Consider the following 23319-nt stretch of genomic DNA (forward strand, 5'->3'; position numbering starts at 1 on the left):
CACTTTTCTTATTTAATTAAATAACTTCATTTAATTAATTAGGAATGTCTTCTCATTTAATTAAATAACTTTGTTTAATTAATTAGAAGTAAGTACTCCATTTAATTAAATAATTTCATTTAATTATTTTAAAATTATTTTTGAAACTACTCAACTCAAGTCAACCGTGGTTAAATTTGGTCAACTTTTGCTCAAACTTGATCTTTGCATATGTGAATATGAGCAAATGTGAGTATCAATTCCAGCATCAATTCAATGCAAATTCTCATTCAACCTTTCAAAATGAAGAGATGAGGGTCTCTTAAATAGACTTTTTGAAATTCATGAACGGTTGAGATCGATTTCAAGCAACGGTCAGGATTAAAGGTGAAGTTTAGTCATAAAGGGAGATTTCCTAATTAAAGGGAGTTAACAGATTTCATTTGAGTAAAATAAGCAGTTAACTAATTCAATTCGAGTAGAAAAAGGAGTTAACTGATTTAACTCATTCTTGATCAATAGTGAACTGGAAATTTTCCTTTTTGAACTGAAGAGAGATTTTGTTGAGATATTTAATTTAATAAAATGAGATATGCTCTCATAATTACTTTTTCTATTTCATTAAATAATCTTTAATTAATTAGAGACACTTTTCTTATTTAATTAAATAAATTCGTTTAATGAATTAGGAATGACTTCTCATTTAATTAAATAACTTTGTTTAATTAATTAGAAGTAAGTACTCCATTTAATTAAATAATTTTGTTTAATTACTTCAAAATTCTTTTCGAAACTAGTCAACTCAAGTAAACCGTGGTTAAATCTGGTCAAGTTTTGGTCAAACTTGATCTTTGCATATGTGAATATGAGCAAATGTGAGTATGAATTCTAACAACAATTCGATGCAAATTTTTATTCAACCTTTCAAAATGAAGAGATGAGGGTCTCTTAAATAGACTTTCTTGGAATTCATCAACAGTTGAGATCGATTTCAATCAACGGTCAGGATTAAAGGTGAAGTTCAGTCATAAAGAGAGATTTCCAAATTAAAAGGAGTTAACAAATTAAATTTGAGTAAAATGAGGAGTTAATTGATTCAGTTTGATTAAAAAAAGGAGTTAACTGATTTAACTCATTTTTTATCAATAGTCAACTGGAAATTTCCTTTTTTGAACTAAAGAGAGATTTTGTTCAGATATTTAATTTAATAAAATTAGATATGCTCTCATAATTACTTTTTCTATTTAACTAAATAATCTTTAATTAATTAGAGACACTTTTCTTATTTAATTAAATAACTTCATTTAATTAATTAGGAATGGCTTCTTATTTAATTAAATAACTTTGTTTAATTAATTAGAAGTAAGTACTCAATTTAATTAAATAATTTTGTTTAATTATTTCAAAATTCTTTTTAAAACTAGTCAACTCAAGTCAACTGTGGTTAAATCTGAGCAACTTTTGGTCAAACTTGATCTTTGAGTATGTCAATATGAGCAAATGTGAGTATGAATTCCAGCAACAATTCGATGCAAATTCTCATTCAACCTTTCAAAATGAAGAGATGAAGGTCTCTTAAATAGACTTTTCTGGAAGTCATCAACGGTTGAGATCGATTTCAATCAACGGTTAGGATTAAAGGTGAAGTTCAGTCATAAAAGGAGATTTCTGAATTAAAGGGAGTTAACATATTTAATTTGAGTAAAATAAGGAGTTAACTGATTCAATTTGAGTAGAAAAAGGAGGTAATTGATTTAACTCATTTTTTATCAATCATGAACTAGAAATTTCCCTTTTTGAACTAAACAGAGATTTTGTTGAGATATTTAATTTAATAAAATGAGATATGCTCTCATAATTACTTTTTCTATTTAATTAAATACTCTTTAATTAATTAGAGACACTTTTCTTATTTAATTAAATAACTTCATTTAATTAATTGGGAAGGGCTTCTCATTTAATTAAATAACTTTGTTTAATTAATTAGAAGTAAGTACTCCATTTAATTAAATAATTTCGTTTAATTATTTCAAAATTCTTTTCGAAACTAGTCAACTCAAGTCAACAGTGGTTAAATCTGGTCAACTTTTGGTCAAACTTGATCTTTGCATATATGAATATGAGCAAATGTGACTATGAATTTCAGCAACAATTAGATGCAAATTCTCATTCAACCTTTCAAAATAAAGAGATGAGGGTCTCTTAAATAGACTTTCCTGGAATTCATCAACGATTGAGATCGATTTCAATCAACGGTCAGGATTAAAGTTGAAGTTCAGTCATAAAGGAAGATTTTCAAATTAAAGGGAGTTAACATATTTAATTTGAGTAAAATCAGGAGTTAACTGATTCAATTTGAGTAGAAAAAGGAGTTAACTAATGTAACTCATTTTTTTTCAATAGTGAACTGAAAATTTCCCTTTTTGAACTGAAGAGAGATTTTGTTGAGATATTTAATTTAATAAAATGAGATATGCTCTCATAATTACTTTTTCTATTTAATTAAATAATCTTTAATTAATTAGAGACATTTTTCTTATTTAATTTAATAACTTCAGTTAATTAATTAGGAATGGCTTCTCATTTAATTAAATAACTTTGTTTAATTAATTAGAAGTAAGTACTCTATTTAATTAAATAATTTCATTTAACTATTTCAAAATCCTTTTTGAAACTAGTCAACTCAAGTCAACTGTGGTTAAATCTGGTCAACTTTTGGTCAAACTTAATCTTTGCGTATGTGAATATGAGCAAATGTGAGTATGAATTCTAGCAACAATTCGATGCAAATTATCTTTCAACCTTTCAAAATCAAGAGATGAGGGTCTCTTAAATAGACTTTCCTAGAATTCATCAATAGTTGAGATAGATTTTAATCAACGGTCAGGATTAAATGTGAAGTTCAGTCATAAAGGAAGATTTTTAAATTAAAGGGAGTTAACAGATTTAATTTGAGTAAAATAAGGAGTTAACTTATTCAATTTGAGTAGAAAAAGGAGTTAACTGATTTAACTCATTTTTTATCAATAGTAAACTAGAAATTTCCCTTTTTGAACTGAAGAGAGATTTTGTTGAGATATTTAATTTAATAAAATGAAATATGCTCTCATAATTACTTTTTCTATTTAGTTAAATAATTTTTAATTAATTAGAGACACTTTTCTTATTTAATTAAATAACTTCTTTTAATTAATTGGGAAGGGCTTCTCATTTAATTAAATAACTTTGTTTAATTAATTAGAAGTAAGTAGTCTATTTAATTAAATAATTTCGTTTAATTATTTCAAATTTTTTTTGAAACTAGTCAACTCAAGTCAACCGTGATTAAATCTGATCAACTTTTTGTCAAACTTGATCTTTGCGTATGTGAATATGAGCAAATGTGAGTACGAATTCCAGCAACAATTCGATGCAAATTCTCATTCAACCTTTCAAAATGAAGAGATGAGGGTCTCTTAAATAGATCTTCTTAGAATTCATCAACGGTTGAGATCGATTTGAATCAACGGTTAGGATTAAAGGTGAAGTTTAGTCATAAAGGGAGATTTCCAAATTAAAGGGAGTTAACAGGTTTAATTTGAGTAAAATAAACAGTTAATTGATTCAATTTGAATAGAAAAAAGAGTTAACTGATTTAACTCATTTTTCATCAATAGTGAACTAGAAATTTACCTTTTTGAACTGACGAGAGATTTTGTTGAGATATTTAATTTAATAAAATGAGATATGCTCTCATAATTACATTTTCTATTGAATTAAAAAATCTTTAATTAATTAGAGACACTTTACTTATTTAATTAAATAACTTCATTTAATTAATTAGGAATGGCTTCTCATTTAATTAAATAACTTTGTTTAATTAATTAGAAGTAAGTACTCCATTTAAATAAATAAATTTAATTTAATTAAATAATTTCTTTTAATTATTTCAAAATTCTTTTCGAAACAATTCAACTCAAGTCAACCGTGGTTAAATCTAGTCAACTTTTGATCAAACCTGATCTTTGCATATGTGAATATGAGCAAATGTGAGTATGAATTCCAGCAATAATTCGATGCAAATTCTCATTCAACCTTTCAAAATGAAGACAGGAGGGTCTCTTAAATAGACTTTCTTGGAATTTATCAACGGTTGAGATCGATTTCAATCAACGACCAAGATTAAAGGTGAAGTTCAGTCATAAAGAGAGATTTCTAAATTAAAGTGAGTTAACAGATTTAATTTGAGTAAAATAAGGAGTTAACCGATTCAATTTGAGTAGAAAAAGGAGTTAACTCATTTAACTCATTTTTGATCAATAGTGAACTAAAAATTTCCTTTTTTGAACTAAAGAGAGATTTTGTTGAGATATTTAATTTAATAAAATAAGATATGCTCTCATAATTACTTTTTCTATTTAATTAAATAATTTTTAATTAATTAGAGACACTTTTCTTATTTAATTAAATAACTTCATTTAATTAATTAGGAATGTCTTCTCATTTAATTAAATAACTTTGTTTAATTAATTAGAAGTAAGTACTCCATTTAATTAAATAATTTCATTTAATTATTTTAAAATTATTTTTGAAACTACTCAACTCAAGTCAACCGTGGTTAAATCTGGTCAACTTTTGGTCAAACTTGATCTTTGCATATGTGAATATGAGAAAATGTGAGTATCAATTCCAGCATCAATTCGATGCAAATTCTCATTCAACTTTTCAAAATGAAGAGATGAGGGTCTCTTAAATAGACTTTTTGAAATTCATGAACGGTTGAGATAGATTTCAATGAACGATCACGAGTAAAGGTGAAGTTCAGTCATAAAGGGACATTTCCAAATTAAAGGGAGTTAACAGATTTAATTTGACTAAAATAAGGAGTTAACTGATTCAATTTGAGTAGAAAAAGGAGTTAACTAATTTAACTAATTTTTTATCAATAGTGAACTGAAAATTTCCCTTTTTGAACTGAACATAGATTTTGTTGAGATATTTAATTTAATAAAATGAGATATGCTCTCATAATTACTTTTTCTATTTAATTAAATAATCTTTAATTAATTAGAGACACTTTTCTTATTTAATTAAATAAATTCGTTTAATTAATTAGGAATGACTTCTCATTTAATTAAATAACTTTGTTTAATTAATTAGAAGTAAGTACTCCATTTAATTAAATAATTTTGTTTAATTACTTCAAAATTCTTTTCGAAACTAGTCAACTCAAGTAAACCGTGGTTAAATCTGGTCAAGTTTTGGTCAAACTTGATCTTTGCATATGTGAATATGAGCAAATGTGAGTATGAATTCTAACAACAATTCGATGCAAATTCTCATTCAACCTTTCAAAATGAAGAGATGAGGGTCTCTTAAATAGACTTTCCTAGAATTCATCAATGGTTCAGATCGATTTCAATCAACGATACAGATTAAAGGTGAATTTCAGTCATAAAGGGAGATTTCCAAATTAAAGGGTGTTAACAGATTTAATTTGAGTAAAATAAGGAGTTAGCTGATTCAATTTTAGTACAAAAAAGAGTCAACTGATTTAACTCATTATTTATCAATAGTGAACTGAAAATTTCCCTTTTTGAACTAAAGAGAGATTTTGTTGAGATATTTAATTTAATAAAATGAGATATGCTCTCATAATTACTTTTTCTATTTAATTAAATAATTTTTAATTAATTAGAGGCACTTTTCTTATTTAATTAAATAATTTCATTTAATTAATTAGGAATGGCTTCTCATTTAATTAAATAACTTTTTTTAATAAATTAGAAGTAAGTACTCCATTTAATTGAATAATTTCGTTTAATTATTTCAAATTTCTTTTCAAAACTAGTCAACTCAAGTCAACCGTTGTTAAATCTGGTCTACTTTTGGTCAAACTTAATCTTTGTGTATGTGAATATGAGAAAATGTGAGTATGAATTACAGCAATAATTCGATGCAAATTCTCATTCAACCTTTCAAAATGAAGAGATGAGGGTCTCTTAAATAGACTTTTCTGAAATTCATCAACGGTTGAGATCGATTTCAATCAGCAAGCAGGATTAAAGGTGAAGTTCAGTCATAAAGAGAGATTTCCAAATTAAAAAGAGTTAACAGATTTAATTTGAGTAAAATAAGGAGTTAACTAATTCAATTTGGGTAGAAAAATGAGTTAACTGATTTAACTCATTTTTTATCAATAGTGAACTGAAAATTTTCCTTTTTGAACTGAAGAGAGATTTTGTTGAGATATTTAATTTAATAAAATGAGATATGCTCTCATAATTACTTTTTCTATTTAATTAAATAATCTTTAATTAATTAGAGGCACTTTTCTTATTTAATTAAATAACTTCATTTAATTAATTAGGAAATGCTTCTCCTTTAATTAAATAACTTTGTTTAATTACCGTGGTTAAATCTGGTCAACTTTTTGTCAAACTTGATCTTTGCGTATGTGAATATGAGCAAATGTGAGTATGAATTCCAGCAACAATTCGATGCAAATTCTCATTCAACCTTTCAAAATAAAGAAATCAGGGTCTCTTAAATAGACATTCATGGATCATCAACGTTTGAGATCGATTTCAATCAACGGTCAGGATTAAAGGTGAAGTTCAGTCATAAAGGGAGATTTTCAAATTAAAGGGAGTTAACAGATTTACTTTGAGTAAAATAAAGAATTAATTGATTCAATTTGAGTAGAAAAGGGAGTCAACTGATTTAACTAATTTTTGATCTATAGTGAACTAAAAATTTCCCTTTTTGAACTAAAGAGAGATTTAGTTGAGATAGTTAATTTAATAAAATGAGTTATGCTCTGATAATTAGTTTTTTCTATTTAATTAAATAACTTTAATTAATTAGATCCACTTTTCTTATTTATTTAAATAACTTCATTTAATTAATTAGGAATGGCTTCTCATTTAATAAAATAAGTTTGTTTAATTAATTAGAAGTAAGTACTCCATTTAATTAAATAATTTCGTTTAATTATTTCAAAATTTATTTCGAAACTAGTTAACTCAAGTCAACCATGGTTAAATCTGGTCAACTTTTGGTCAAACTTGATCTTTGCGTATGTAAATATGAGCAAATGTGAGTATGAATTACAGCAACAATTCGATGCAAATTCTCATTCAACCTTTCAAAATGAAGAGATGAGGGTCTCTTAAATAGACTTTCCTAAAATTCATCAACGGTTGAGATCGATTTCAATCAACGGTCAGAATTAAAGGTGAAGTTCAGTCATAAAGGGACATTTCCAAATTAAAAATAGTTAACAGATTTAATTTGAGTAAAATAATGAGTTAACTGATTGAATTTGAGTAGAAAAAGGAGTTAACTGATTTAACTAATTTTTGATCAATAGTGAATTGGAAATTTCCTTTTTGGAACTGAAGAGAGATTTTGTTGAGATATTTAATTTAATAAAATGAGATATGCTCTCATAATTACTTTTTCTATTTAATCAAATAATCTTTAATTAATTAAAGACACTTTTCTGATTTAATTAAATAACTAAATTTAATTAATTAGGAATGACTTCTCATTTAATTAAATAACTTTCTTTAATTAATTAGAAGTAAGTACTCCATTTAATTAAATAATTTCATTTAATTATTTCAAAATTCTTTTAAAAACTAGTCAACTTAAGTCAACCGTGGTTAAATACCGTCAACTTTTGGTCAAACTTGATCTTTGCGTATGTGAATATGAGCAAATGTGAGCATGAATTCCAGCAACAATTCGATGCAAATTCTCATTCAACCTATCAAAAAGAAGAGATGAGGGTCTCTTAAATAGACTTTCTTAGAATTCATCAACGGTTGAGATCGATTTCAATCAACGGTCAAGATTGAACGAGAAGTTCAGTCATAAAAGGAGATTTCCAAATTAAAGGGAGTGAACAGATTTAATTTGAGTAAAATAAGGAGTTAACTGATTCAATTTGACTAGAAAATGGAGTTAACTGATTTAACTCATTTTTGATCAATAGTGAACTGGAAATTTCCTTTTTGAACTGAAGAGAGATTTTGTTGAGATATTTAATTTAATAAAATGAGATATGCTCTCATAATTACTTTTTCTATTTAAGTAAATAATCTTTAATTAATTAGAAACACTTTTCTTATTTAATTAAATAACTTCATTTAATTAATTAGAAATGGCTTCTAATTTAATTAAATAACTTTTTTTAATTAATTAGAAGTACTCCATTTAATTAAATAATTTCGTTCAATTATTTAAAATTTTTTTTTGAAACTAGTCAACTTAAGTAAACCGTGGTTAAATCTGATCAACTTTTCGTCAAACTTGATCTTTACGTATGTGAATATGAGCAAATGTGAGTATGAATTCTGGCAACAATTCGATGCAAATTCTCATTCAACCTTTCAAAATGAAGAGATGAGGGTCTCTTAAATAGATTTTCCTAGAATTCAGCAATGGTTGAGATCGATTTCATTCAACGGTCACGATTAAAGCTGATATTCAATCATAAAGGGAGATTTTCAAATTAAAGAGAGTTAACGGATTTAATTTGAGTAAAATAAGGAGTTAACTGATTCAATTTGAGTAGAAAAAAGAGTTAACTTATTTAACTCATTTTTGATCAATAGGAAACTGAAAATTTTCCTTTTTGAACTGAAGAGAGATTTTGTTGAGATATTTAATTTAAAAAATGAGATATGCTCTCATAATTAATTTTTCTATTTAATTAAATAATTTTTAATTAATTAGAGACAATTTTCTTATTTAATTAAATAACTTCATTTAATTAATTAGGAATGGGTTCTCATTTAATTAAATAACTTTGTTTAATTAATTAGAAGTAAGTACTACATTTAATTAAATAATTTCGTTTAATTATTTAAAAATTCTTTTTGAAACTAGTCAACTCAAGTAAACCGTGGTTAAATCTGGTCAACTTTTGGTCAAACTTGATCTTTGCGTATGTGAATATGAGCAAATGTGAGTATGAATTTCAGCAACAATTCGATGTAAATTCTCATTCAACCTTTCAAAATGAAGAGATGAGGTCTCTTATATACACTTTCTTAGAATTCATCAACGGTTGAGATTGATTTCAATCAACGGTCAGGATTAAAGGTGAAGTTTAGTTATAAAGGCAGATTTGCAAATTAAAGGGAGTTAACAGATTTAATTTGAGTAAAATAAGGAGTTAACTGATTCAATTTGAGTAGAAAAAAGAGTTAACTGATTTAACTCTTTTTTGATCAATAGTGAATTGAAAATTTCCCTTTTTGAACAGAAGAGAGATTTTGTTGAGATATTTAATTTAATAAAATGAGATATGCTCTAAAAATTATGTTTTCTATTTAATTAAATAATTTTTAATTAATTAGAGACACTTTTCTTATTTAATTAAATAACTTGATTTAATTAATTAGGAATGGATTCTCATTTAATTAAATAAATTTGTTTAATTAATTAGAAGTAAGTACTCCATTTAATGATATAATTTCATTTAATTATTTCAAAATTCTTTTCGAAACTAGACTACTCAAGTTAACCGTGGTTAAATTTGGTCAACCTTTGGTCAAACTTGATCTTTGATTATGTGAATATGAGTAAATGTGAGTATGAATTCCAGCAACAATTCGATGCAAAATCTCATTCAACCTTTCAAAATGAAGAGATGAGGGTCTCTTAAATAGACTTTCTTGGAATTCATCAACGGTTCAGATCGATTTCAATCAACGGTCAGTATTAAAGGTGAAGTTCAGTCATAAAGCGAGATTTCCAAATTAAAGGGAGTTAACAGATTTAATTTGAGTTAAATAAGGAGTTAACTGATTCAATTTGAGTAGAAAAAGGAGTTAACTCATTTAACTCATTTTTGATCAATAGTCAATTGGAAATTTCCCTTTTTGAACTGAAGAGAGATTTTGTTGAGATATTTAATTTAATAAAATGAGATATGCTCTCATAATTACTTTTTCTATTTAATTAAATAATCTTTAATTAATTAGAGACACTTTTCTTATTTAATTAAATAACTTTATTTAATTAATGAGGAATGACTTCTCATTTAATTAAATAACTTTTTTCTAACTAATTAGAAGTACTTGATTTAATTAAATAGTTTCATTTAATTACTTTAATTTTTTTTCGAAACTAGTCAACTCAAGTCAACCGTGGTTAAATCTAGTCGACTTTTCATCAAACTTGATCTTTGCTTATGTGAATATGAGCAAATGTGAGTATGAATTCCAACAACAATTCAAATCAAGTTCTCATTCAACCTTTCAAAATGAAGAAATGAGAGTCTCTTAAATAGACTTTCCTAGAATTCATCAACAGTTGAGATCAATTTCAATCAACGGTCAGGATTAAAATTGAAGTTCAATCATAAAGGGAGATTTTCAAATTAAAGGGAGTTAACAGATTTAATTTGAGTAAAATAAGGAGTTAACTGATTCAATTTGAGTAGAAACAGGAGATAACTAATTTAACTCATTTTTAATCAATAGTGAACTGGAAATTTCTCTTTTTGAACAGAAAAGAGATTTTGTTGAGATATTTAATTTCATAAAATGAGATATGCTCTCATAATTACTTTTTCTATTTAATTAAATAATCTTTAATTAATTAGAGACACTTTTCCTATTTAATTAAATAACTTCATTTAATTAATTAGGAATGGCTTCCCATTTAATTAAATAACTTTATTTAATTAATTAGAAATAAGTACTCCATTTAATTAAATAATTTTATTTAATTATTTAAAAAAAAAAAATTGAAACTAGTGAACTCAAGTCAACCGTGGTTAAATCTGGTCAACTTTTGGTCAAACTTGATCTTTGCGTATGTGCATATGAGCAAATGTGATTATGAATTCCAACAATAATTCAATTCAAATTCTCGTTCAACCTTTCAAAATGAAGAGATGAGGGTCTCTTAAATAGACTTTCCTGGAATTCATCAACGGTTGAGATCGATTTCAATCAATGGTCAGGATTAAAGGTGAAGTTCAGTCATAAAGGGCGATTGCCAAATTAAATGGAGTTAACAGATTTAATTTATTAAAATAAGGAGTTAACTGATTCAATTTGAGTAGAAAAAAGAGTTAAGTAATTTAACTCATTTTTGATCAATAGTTAACAGGAAATTTCCCTTTTTGAACTGAAGAGAGATTTTGTTGAGATATTTAATTTGATAAAATGAGATATGCTCTCATAATTACTTTTTCTATTTAATTAAATAATCTTTAATTAATTAGAGACACTTTTCTTATTTAATTAAATAACTTCATTTAATTAATTAGGAATGGCTTCTCTTTTAATTAAATAACTTTATTTAATTAATTAGAAGTAAGTACTCCATTTAATTAAATAATTTTGTTTAATTATTTTTAACAAAAATTGAAACTAGTCAACTCAAGTCAACCATGGTTAAATCTGGTCAACTTTTGGTCAAACTTGATCGTTGCGTATGTGAATATGAGCAAATGTGAGTATGAATTCCAGCAACAATTCGATGCAAATTCTCTTTCAACCTTTCAAAATGAAGAGATGAGGGTCTCTTAAATAGACTTTCTTGGAATTCATCAACGGTTGAGATCGATTTCAATCAACGGTCAAGATTAAAGTGAAGTTCAGTCATAAAGGGTGATTTCCAAATTAAAGGGAGTTAACAGATTTAATTTGAGTGAAATAAGGAGTTAACTAATTTAGTTTGAGTAGAAAAAGGAGTGAACTGATTTAACTCATTTTTGATCAATAGTGAACTAAAAATTTCTCTTTTTGAACTGAAGAGAGATTTTGTTGAGATATTTAATTTAATAAAATGAGGTATGCTCTCATAATTACTTTTTCTATTTAATTAAATAATCTTTAATTAATTAAAGACACTTTTCTTATTTAATTAAATAACTTTATTTAATTAATTAGAAGTTAACTCAAATTAAATATGTTAACTCCCTTTAATTTGGAAATCTCCCTTTAAGACTAAACTTCACCTTTAATCCTGACATTTGATTGAAATCGATCTCAACTATTGATCAATTCCAGGAAAGTCTATTTAAGAGACCCTCATTTCTTCATTTTAAAATGTTGAATGAGATTTTGCATCGAATTGTTGCTAGAATTCATACTCACATTTGCTCATATTCACATACAGAAAGATCATGTTTGACCAAAACTTGACCAGATTTAATCACAGTTGACTTGAGTTGACTAGTTTCAAAAATAATTTTGAAATAATTAAACGAAATTATTTAATTAAATGAAGTACTTATTTCTAATTAATTAAACAAAGTTATTTAATTAAATGAGAAGCCATTCCTAATTAATTAAATGAAGTTATTTAATTAAATAAAAAAAGTGTCTCTAATTAATTAAACATTATTTAATTAAATAAAAATAATAATTATGAGAGCATATCTCATTTTATTAAATTAAATATCTCAACAAAATCTCTCTTGAGTTCAAAAAGGAAAATTTCCAGTTCACTATTGATCAAAAATGAGTTAAGTCAATTAATTCCTTTTTCTACTCAAATCGAATCAGTTAACTCCTTATTTTACTTAAATTAAATCTGTTAACTCCCTTTAATTTGAAAATCTCCTTTTATGACTAAACTTCACTTTTAATCCTGAACGGTGATTGAAATTGATCTCAACAATTGATGAATTCGACGAATGTCTATATAAGAGACCCTCATCTCTTCATTTTCAAAGGATGAATGAGAATTTGCATGGAATTGTTGCTGCAATTCATACTCACATTTGCTCATATTCACATACACAAAGATCAAGTTTGACCAAAAGTTGGCCAGATTTAACCACGGTTTACTTGAGTTGACTAGTTTTGAAATTTTTTTTGAAATAATTAAACGAAATTATTTAATTAAATGGAATACTTACTTCTAATTAATTAAACAAAGTTATTTAATTAAATGAGAACCCATTCCTAATTAATTAAATGAAGTTATTTAATTAAATAAGAAAAGTGTCTAATTAATTAAAGATTATTTAATTAAATAGAAAAGGTAATTATGAGAGTATATCTCATTTTATTAAATTATATATCTCAAAAAAAGCTCTCTTCAGTTCAGAAAGGGAAATTTCCAGTTCACTATTGATAAAAAATGAGTTATATCAGTTAACTCCTTTTTCTACTCAAATTGAATCAGTTAAATCCTTATTTTACTCAAATTAAATGTGTTAACTCCCTTTAATTTGGAAATCTCTCTTTATGACTGAACTTCACCTTTAATCCTGATAGTTGATTGAAATCGATCTCAACCGTTGATGAATTCCAGGAAAGTCTATTTAAGAGACCCTCATCTCTTCATTTTGAAAGGTTGAATGAGAATTTGTATCGAATTCTTGCTAGAATTCATACTCACATTTGCTCATATTCACATACGCAAAGATCAAGTTTGACCAAAAGTTGACCAGATTTAACCACGGTTGACTTGAGTTAACTATTTTTGAATTTTTTTTTGAAATTATTTAATTAAATTGAGTACTTACTTCGAATTAATTAAACAAAGTTATTTAATTAAATGAGAAGCGATTCCTCATTAATTAAACGAAGTTATTTATTTAAATAAGAAAATTGTCTCTAATTAATTAAAGATTATATAATTACATAGAAAAAGTAATTATGAGAGCATATCTCATTTTATTAAATTAAATATCTCAACAAACTCTCTCTTCAGTTCAAAAAGGGAAATTTCCAGTTCACTATTGATCAAAAATGAGTTAAATCAGTTAACTCCTTTTTCTACTCAAATTGAATTAGTTAACTGCTTATTTTACTCAAATTAAATCTGTTAACTCCCTTTAATTTGGAAATCTCCCTTTATGATTGAACTTCCCCTTTAATCCTGACCGTTGATTGAAATCGATCTCAACCTTTGATGAATTCCGGGAAAGTCTATTTAAGAGACCCTTAAATAGACTTTATGACTGAACTTCACCTTAATCCTCACCGTTGATTGAAATCAATCTCAACCGTTGATGAATTCTAGGAATGTCTATTTAAGAGACCCTCATCTTTTCATTTTGAAAGGTTGAATGAGAATTTGCGTCGAATTGTTGCTGGAATTCATACTCACATTTGCTCATATTCACATACGAAAAGATCAAGTTTGACCAAAAGTTAACCAGAGTTAACCACGGTTGACTTGAGTTGACTAGTTTCGAAAAGAATCTTGAAATAATTAAACAAAATTATTTAATTAAATGGAGTAGTTACTTCTAATTAATTAAACAAAAGTTATTTAATTAAATGACAAACCATTACTAATTAATTAAATGAAGATATTTAGTTAAATAAGAAAAGTGTCTCTAATTAATTAAAGATTATTTAATTAAATAGAAAAAATAATTATTAAGCATATCTCATTTTATTAAATTAAATATCTCAACAAAATCTCTCTTTAGTTCAAAAAGCAAAATTTTCAATTCATTATTTATAAAAAATGAGTTAAATCAGTTAACTCCTTTTTCTACTCAAATTGAATCAGTTAACTCCTTGTTTTACTCAAATTAAATGTGTTAACTCCCTTCAATTTGGAAATCTTCCTTTATGACTGAACTTCACCTTTAATCCTGACCGTTGATTGAAATCGATCTCAACCGTTGATGAATTCCAGGAAAGTCTATTTAAGAGACCCTCATCTCTTCATTTTGACAGGTTGAATGAGAATTTGCATCGAATTGTTGCTGGAATTCATACTCACATTTGCTCATATTCACATACGCAAAGATCAAGTTTGACCAAAAGTTGACCAGATTTAACCACGGTTGACTTGAGTTGACTAGTTTCAAAAAGAATTTTGAAATAATTAGAGGAAATTATTTAATTAAATGGAGTACGTCTAATTAATTAAACAAAGTTATTTAATTAAATGAGAAGTCAATCCTAATTAATTAAATGAAGTTATTTAATTAAATTAGAAAAGTGTCTCTAATTAATTAAAGATTATTTAACTAAACATAAAAAGTAATTATGAGAGGATATCTCATTTTATTAAATTAAATATCTCAACAAAATCTCTCTTCAGTTCAAAAAGCGAAATTTCCAGTTCACTATTGATAAAAAATAAGTTAAATCAGTTAACTCCTTTTTCTACTCAAATTGAATCAGTTAACTCTTTATTTTACTCAAATTAAATCTGTTAACTCCCTTTAATTTGGAAATCTCCCTTCATGGCTGAACTTCACCTTTAATTTTGACCGTTGATTGAAATCGATCTCAACCGTTGATGAATTCCAAGAAAGTCTATTGAAGAGACCCTCATTTCTTCATTTTGTAAGGTTGAATGAGACTTTCAATCGAATTGTTGCTAGAATTCATACTCACATTTGCTCATATACACATACGCAAGGATGAATTTTCAGCAATAGTTGACCATATTTAACCACAGTTGACTTTAGTTCACTATTTTAAAATTATTTTTTTGAAATAATTAAAAAAAAATTATTTAATTAAATGGAGTACTTATTTCTAATTAATTAAACAAAGTTATTTAATTAAATGAGAAGCCATTTTTAAATAAATTAAATCAAGTTATTTAATTAAATAAAAAAAGTGTCTGTAATTAATTAAAGGTTATTTAATTAAATAGAAAAAGTAATTATGAGAGCGTATCTCATTTTATTAAATTAAATATCTCAACAAAATCTCTCTTCAGTTAAAAAACAGAAATTTCCAGTTCACTATTGATCAAAAATGAGTTCAATCAGTTAACTCCTTTTTCTGCTCAAATTGAATCAGTTAACTCCTTATTTTACTCAAATTAAATGTGTTAACTCCCTTTAATTTGGAAATCTTCCTTTATGACTGAACTTCACCTTTAATCTTGACCGTTGATTGAAATCGATCTCAACCGTCGATGAATTCAAGGATAGTCTATTTAAGAAACCCTCATCTCTTCATTTTGAAAGGTTGAATGAGAATTTGCATCAAATTATTGCTGAAATTCATACTCACATTTGCTCATATTCACATACGCGAAGATCAAGTTTGACCAAAAGTTGACCAAATTTAACCACAGTTTACTTGAGTTGACTAGTTTTGAAAAGAATTTTGAAATAATTAGACGAAATTATTTAATTAAATGAAGTACTTACTTCTAATTAATTAAACAAAGTTATTTAATTAAATAAGAAACCATTACTAATTAATTAAATGAAGTTATTTAATTAAATAAGAAAAGTGTCTCTAATTAATTAAAGATTGTTTAATTAAATAGAAAAAGTAATTATGAGAGCATATCTCATTTTATTAAATTAAATATCTCAACAAAAAAAATTTCTTCAGTTCAAAAAGGGAAATTTCCAGTTCACTATTGATAAAAAATGAGTTAAATCAATTAACTCATTTTTCTACTCAAATTGAATCAGTTAACTCCTTATTTTACTCAAATTAAATCTTTTAATACCCTTTAATTTGGAAATCTCCCTTTATGACTAAACTTCACCTTTAATCTTGACCGTTGATTAAAATCGATCTCAAGCATTGATGAATTCCAAGAAAGTCTATTTAAGAGACCCTCATCTCTTCATTTTTAAAGGATGAATGAGAATTTGCATCGAATTGTTGCTGAAATTCATACTCACATTTGCTTATATTCACATACGCAAAGATCAAGTTTGACCAAAAATTGACAAGATTTAACCATGGTTGACTTAGGTTGACTAGTTTCGAAAAGAATTTTGAAATAATTAGACGAAATTATTTAATTAAATGGATTACTTACTTATAATTAATTAAACAAAGTTATTTAATTAAATGTGAAGCCATTCCTAATTAATTAAATGAAGTTATTTAATTAAATAAGAAAAGTGTCTCTAATTAATTAAAGATTATTTACTTAAATAGAAAAAATAATTATGAGAGCATATCTCATTTTATTAAATTAAATATCTGAGCAAAATCTCTCTTCAGTTCAAAAAGGGAAATTTCCAGTTCACTATTGATAAAAAAAGAGTTAAATCAGTTAACTCCTTTTTCTGCTCAAATTGAATCAGTTAACTCCTTATTTAACTCAAATTAAATCTGTTAACTCCGTTTAATTTGGAAATCTCCCTTTATGACTGAACTTCACCTTTAATGCTGACCATTGATTGAAATCGATCTCAACCATTGATGAATTCGAGGCAAGTCTATTTAAGAGACCCTCATCTCTTCATTTTGAAAGGGTGAATGAGAATTTGCATCGAATTGTTGCTGGAACTCATACTCACATTTGCTCATATTCACATACACAAAGTTAAAGTTTGACCAAAAGTTGATCAGATTTAACCACGGTTGGCTTGAGTTGACTAGTTTCGAAAAGAATTTTGAAATAAATAGAGAAAATTGTTTAATTAAATGGAGTACTTACTTCTAATTAATTAAATAAAGTTATTTAATTAAATGACAAACCATTGCTAATTAATTAAATGAAGTTATTTAATTAAATAAGAAAAGTGTCTCTAATTAATTAAAAATTATTTAATTAAATAGAAAAAGTAATTATGAGAGCAAATTTCATTTTATTAAATTAAATATCTGAACAAAATCTCTCTTCAGTTCAAAAAGGAAAATTTCCAATTCACTATTGATCAAAAATGAGTTAAATCAGTTAACTCATTTTTTTACTCAAATTGAATCAGTTAACTCCTTATTTTACTCAAATTAAATCTGTTAACTCCCTTTAACTTGGAAATCTCCCTTTATGACTGAACTTCACCTTTAATCCTGACCGTTGATTGAAATCGATCTCGACTGTTGATGAATTCCAGGAAAGTCTATTTAAGAGACCCTCATCTCTTCATTTTGAAAGGTTGAATGAGAATTTTCATCGAATTGTTGTTGGAATTCATACTCACATTTGCTCATATTCACATACGCAAAGATCAAGTTTGACAAAAAGTTGATCAGATTTAACCACGGTTGACTTGAGTTGACTAGTTTCGAAAAGAATTTTGAAATAATTAGAAAAAATTATTTAATTAAATGGAGTACTTACTTCTAATTAATTAAACAAAGTTATCTAATTAAATGAGAAGCCATTCCTAATTAAGTAAATGAAGTTATTTAATTAAATAATAAAAGTGTCTAATTAATTAAAGATTATTTAATTAAATAGAAAAGGTAATTATGAGAGCATATCTCATTTTATTAAATTAAATATCTCAACAAAATCTCTCTTCAGTTCAAAAAGGGAAATTTTCAGTTCAGTATTGATAAAAAATGAGTTAAATCAGTTAACTCCTTTTTCTACTCAAATTAAATCAGTTAACTCCTTATTTTACTCAAATTAAATCTGTTAACTCCGTTTAATTTGGAAATCTTCCTTTATGACTGAACTACACCTTTAATCTTGACCGTTGATTGAACTCGATCTCAACTGTTGATGAATTCCAAGAAAGTCTATGTAAGAGACCCTTATCTCTTCATTCTGAAAGGTTGAATTAGAATTTGCATCAAATTGTTGTTGGAATTCATACTCACATTTGCTCATATTCACATATGCAAAGATCAAGTTTGACCAAAAGCTGACCAGATTTAACCACGGTTGACTTGAGTTGACTAGTTTCGAAAAGAATTTTGAAATAATTAGACGAAATTATTTAACTAAATGGAGTACTTACTTCTAATTAATTAAACAAAGTTATTTAATTAAATGAGAAGCCATTCCTAATTAATTAAATGAAGTTATTTAAATAAATAAGAAAAGTGTCTCTAATTAATTAAAGATTATTTAATTTAATAGAAAAAGTAATTATGATAGCATATCTCATTTTATTAAATTAAATATCTCAAAAAAATCTCTTTTCAGTTCAAAAAGGAAAATTTTTAGTTCACTATTGATCAAAAATGAGTTAAATCTGTTAACTCCTTTTTCTACTCAAACTGAATCAGTTAACTCCTTATTTTACTCAAATTAGATCTGTTAACTCCCTTTAATTTGGAAATCTCCCTTTATGAGTGCAATTCACCTTTAATCTTGTCCGTTGATTGAAATGGATATCAACTGTTGATGAATTCCAAGAAAGTCTATTTAAGAGACCCTCATCTCTTCATTTTGAAAGTTTGAATGAGAATTTGCATCGAATTGTTACTGGAATTCATACTTAGATTTGATCATATTCACATACGAAAAGATCAAGTATGACGAAAAGTTGACCAGAATTAACCACAGTTGACTTGAGTTGACTAGTTTCGAAAAGAATTTTGAAATAATTAGACAAAATTATTTAATTAAATGGAGTACTTACTTCTAATTAATTAAACAAAGTTATTTAATTAAATGAGAAGCTATTCTTAATTAATTAAATGAAGTTATTTAATTAAATAAGAAAAGTGTCTCTAATTAATTAAAGATTATTTAATTGAATCGAACAAGTAATTATGAGAGCATATCTCATTTTATTAAATTAAATATCTCAAGAAAATCTCTCTTCAGTTCAAAAAGAAAAATTTCTAGTTCATTATTGATCAAAAAAGAGTTAAATGAGTTAACTCCTTTTTCTACTCAAATTGAATTAGTTAACTCCTTATTTTACTCAAATTAAATCTGTTAACTCTCTTTAATTTGGAAATCTCCCTTTATGACTGAACTTCAAGTTTAGTCCTGATCGTTGATTGAAATCGATCTCAACCGTTGACGAATTCCAAAAAAGTTTATTTAAGAGACCCTCATCTCTTCATTTTGAAAGGTTCAATGAGAATTTGCATCGAATTGTTGCTGGAATTCATACTCACATTTGCTCATATTCACATACGCAAAGATCAAGTTTGACCAAAAGTTGACCAGATTCACCCACGATTGACTTGAGTTCACTAGTTTCGAAAATAATTTTGAAATAATTAGACAAAATTATTCAATTAAATGGAGTACTTACTTCTAATTAATTAAACAAAGTTACTTAATTAAATGAGAAGCCATTCCTAATTAATTAAATGAAATTATTTAATTAAATAATGAAAGGATTTCTAATTAATTAAAGATTATTTAATTAAATAAAAAAAGTAATTATGAGAGCATATCTCATTTTATTAAATTAAAAATCTAAACAAAATCTCTCTTCAGTTCAAAAAGGGAAATTTTCAGTTCACTATTGATCAAAAATGAGTTTAATTAGTTAACTCTTTTTTCTACTGAAATTGAATCAGTTAACTCCTTATTTTACTCAAATTAAATCTGTGAACTCCCTTTAATTTGGAAATCTCCCTTTAGGACTGAACTTCACCTTTAATCCTGACTGTTGATTGAAATTGATCTCAACTGTTGATGAATTCCAAGAAAGTCTATTTAAGAGACCCTCATCTGTTCATTTTGAAAGGTTGAATTAGAATTTGCATCAAATTGTTGCTGGAATTCATACTTACATTTGCTCATATTCACATACGCAAAGATCAGGTTTGACAAAAAGTTGACCAAATTTAACCATGACCAAATTTAACCATGGTAGACTTGAGTTGACTAGTTTCAAAAAAAAATTGAAATAATTAAATGAAATTATTTAATTGAATGGAGTACTTACTTCTAATTAATTAAATAAAGTTATTTAATTAAATTAGAAGCCATTCCTAATTAATTAAATAAGAAAAGTGTCTCTAATTAATTAAAGATTATTTAGTTAAATAGAAAAAGTAATTATGAGAGCATATCTCATTTTATTAAATTAAATATCTCAACAAAATCTCTCTTCAGTTCAAAAACAGAAATTTCCAGTTCACTATTGATAAAAAATGAGTTAAATTAGTTAACTCCTTTTTCTACTCAAATTGAATCAGTTATCTCCTTATTTTATTCAAATTAAATCTGTTAACTCCCTTTAATTTGGAAATCTTCCTTTATGACTTAACTTCACCTTTAATCCTGACCGTTGATTGAAATCGATCTCAACCGTTGATGAATTCCAAGAAAGTCTATTTAAGAGACCCTCATCTCTTAATTTTGAAAGGTTGAATGAGAATTTTGATCGAATTGTTGCTGGAATTCATACTCGCATTTGCTCATATTCACATACGCAAATATCAAGTTTGACCAAAAGTTGACCAAATTTAACCACGGTTGACTTGAGTTGACTAGTTTCAAAAATAATTTTGAAATAATTAGACGAAATTATTAAATTAAATGCAGTACTTACTTCTAATTAATTAAACAAAGTTATTTAATTAAATGAGAAGCCATTCCTAATTAATTAAATGAAGTTATTTAATTAAATAAGAAAAGTGTTTCTAATTAATTAAAGATTATTTAATTAAATAGAAAAAGTAATTATGAGAGCATATCTCATTTTATTAAATTAAATATCTTAACAAAATCTCTCTTCAGTTCAGAAAGGGAAATTTTCAGTTCACTATTGTTAGAAAATGAGGTAAATTCAGTTAACTCCTTTTTCTAGTCAAATTGAATGAGTTAACTCCTTAGTTTACTCAAATTAAATCTGTTAACTCCTTTTAATTTGGAAATCTCCCTTTATGACTGAACTTCACCTTTAATCCTGACCATTGATTGAAATTGAGCTTAACCATTGATGAATCGCAGGAAAGTCTATTTAAGAGACTTTCATCTCTTCATTTTGAAAGGTTGAATGAGAATTTGCATCGAATTGTTGCTGGAATTCATACTAACATTTTCTCATATTCACATACGCAAAGATCAAGTTTGACCAAAAGTTGACCAAAGTTAACCACGGTTGACTTGAGATGACTAGTTTCGAAAAGAATTTTTGCAAAAAGAGGGGTAAAAATTTATTAAGACAGAAAGGAATACAACAAGGAGAGCTTGATCCTGAGCAACAAGATCATCAAATTCTTGCACCATCTCAAAGGACAGCTGCCCCCTATCCCTAATATTCCAACCCAGATCATGACTAGAAGCCCATTTGGCTAAACAATCAGCTGTTCTATTCCATTCTTGAGGAATATACATGAACCTAATGAACTAAAAGGAGGAAGAGAAGAAAAGAATCTGCTTAACAACAGTGGCCAGCTGCCAACTAACATCCTCAAGCTCTTGCGAAGAAAGCATGTTCACCACCACCTGGGAATCAGACTAATAAATAATCTTACTCCATCCCCGCAAGCAACATTGTTCCACAGCATATAAAATAGCCTGAGCTTCCATGAGATTGTTAGTATAATCACCCTTATGAACTAAGAAGAAAAATTTAACATCCCCAGAACTACAACGAGCCACTCCGCCAATACCAGCCGGACCAGGATTCCCATGGGAAGAACCATCAGTGTTAATTTTCAGAACTCCACAGGGAGGAGGAGTCCAGTGCCCATGCCAGTTAACCCAACCCTTCCTCTGATGGTGAAGCTACCTAGACATAGAAGGAAACCTATGAGCTGCAACCCCATCCTGCAAATGAAAATTGAGGCGATTACAGATAGCAAGATCAACCGGATCCATACCCCCATCAAGCTCACACTTCACAAGAATAGTTTCCTAAAGAGAATGTGATATTTTCCACCAAAGATGCAAAACACCAAACCGAACATCTTGGAATATGCGATGATTCCTCTCCAACCAAATATGCCAAAGCATGAAAGATGGGCCAGCAATCCAAGCAGCATGGAGAGAAGAAGACTTGGAGGGAGCACTACCCAAGGGGGCCCAAAACTCAGGCAAAGAGGAAGCATGCTGACAAGAGCAACCCCAAGCGCTCCACCAAAGGTGCCATATCTGAGTAGAATAGGAGCAATGGAAGAACAGATGGGAGACAGACTCCTCTCCATTACCACACAAAACACAATAAGAGGGGCCCTGAAATCCACGTTTACAAAGATTATCCCAGGTATGACAACGATTGTGAGCCACTAGCCACATGAACAAATTGCACTTGGACCAAGAAACTTTATTCCAAACTTGCGTCCACCAAGGGACCTTAGCATCCCCAAATAATTGTCTAGTTATCTCCTGATACCCAGCAGAGACATGATATTTACCAGACAAGGTACCGCCCCAAGCAAAAACATCTGGACCAAGCAAAGAAGAACAATCTCTAGAGGCCAAAATTTGAGAAAGCTCTTGACGATCCATGTTTGTACCTTCAGGAGGCCAATCAGAGGAATGCTTCCATCTGTAACCAACAACAGGTCCCAATTGATAAGGAGTCTTGTAATGAGCCACTTTATCCCATCCAGGGGCAAGAAAAGAGTCACAAAGAGGCTGAAGATGAGAGTATATGGATAAAATGGAAGGGAATCCATCCCAAGCATAAGACCAAAAGAAATCCTGAGAACCTCCTTTACATATACAGAACAGACCCCTCTTCACCAACATCGCACCTATCTTCAAAGTATGCCAAACCATTGAGCCACGACCTTCAAGAGGAACTGCAGAAATAGAGAAAGGATCAGCACCATGAAAATATTT

The sequence above is a fragment of the Cupressus sempervirens genome, chromosome 11 (genome assembly GCF_028749045.1).
Source record: "Cupressus sempervirens isolate cs-2001-9-10 chromosome 11, ASM2874904v1, whole genome shotgun sequence".
Classification (NCBI taxonomy): domain Eukaryota; kingdom Viridiplantae; phylum Streptophyta; class Pinopsida; order Cupressales; family Cupressaceae; genus Cupressus; species Cupressus sempervirens.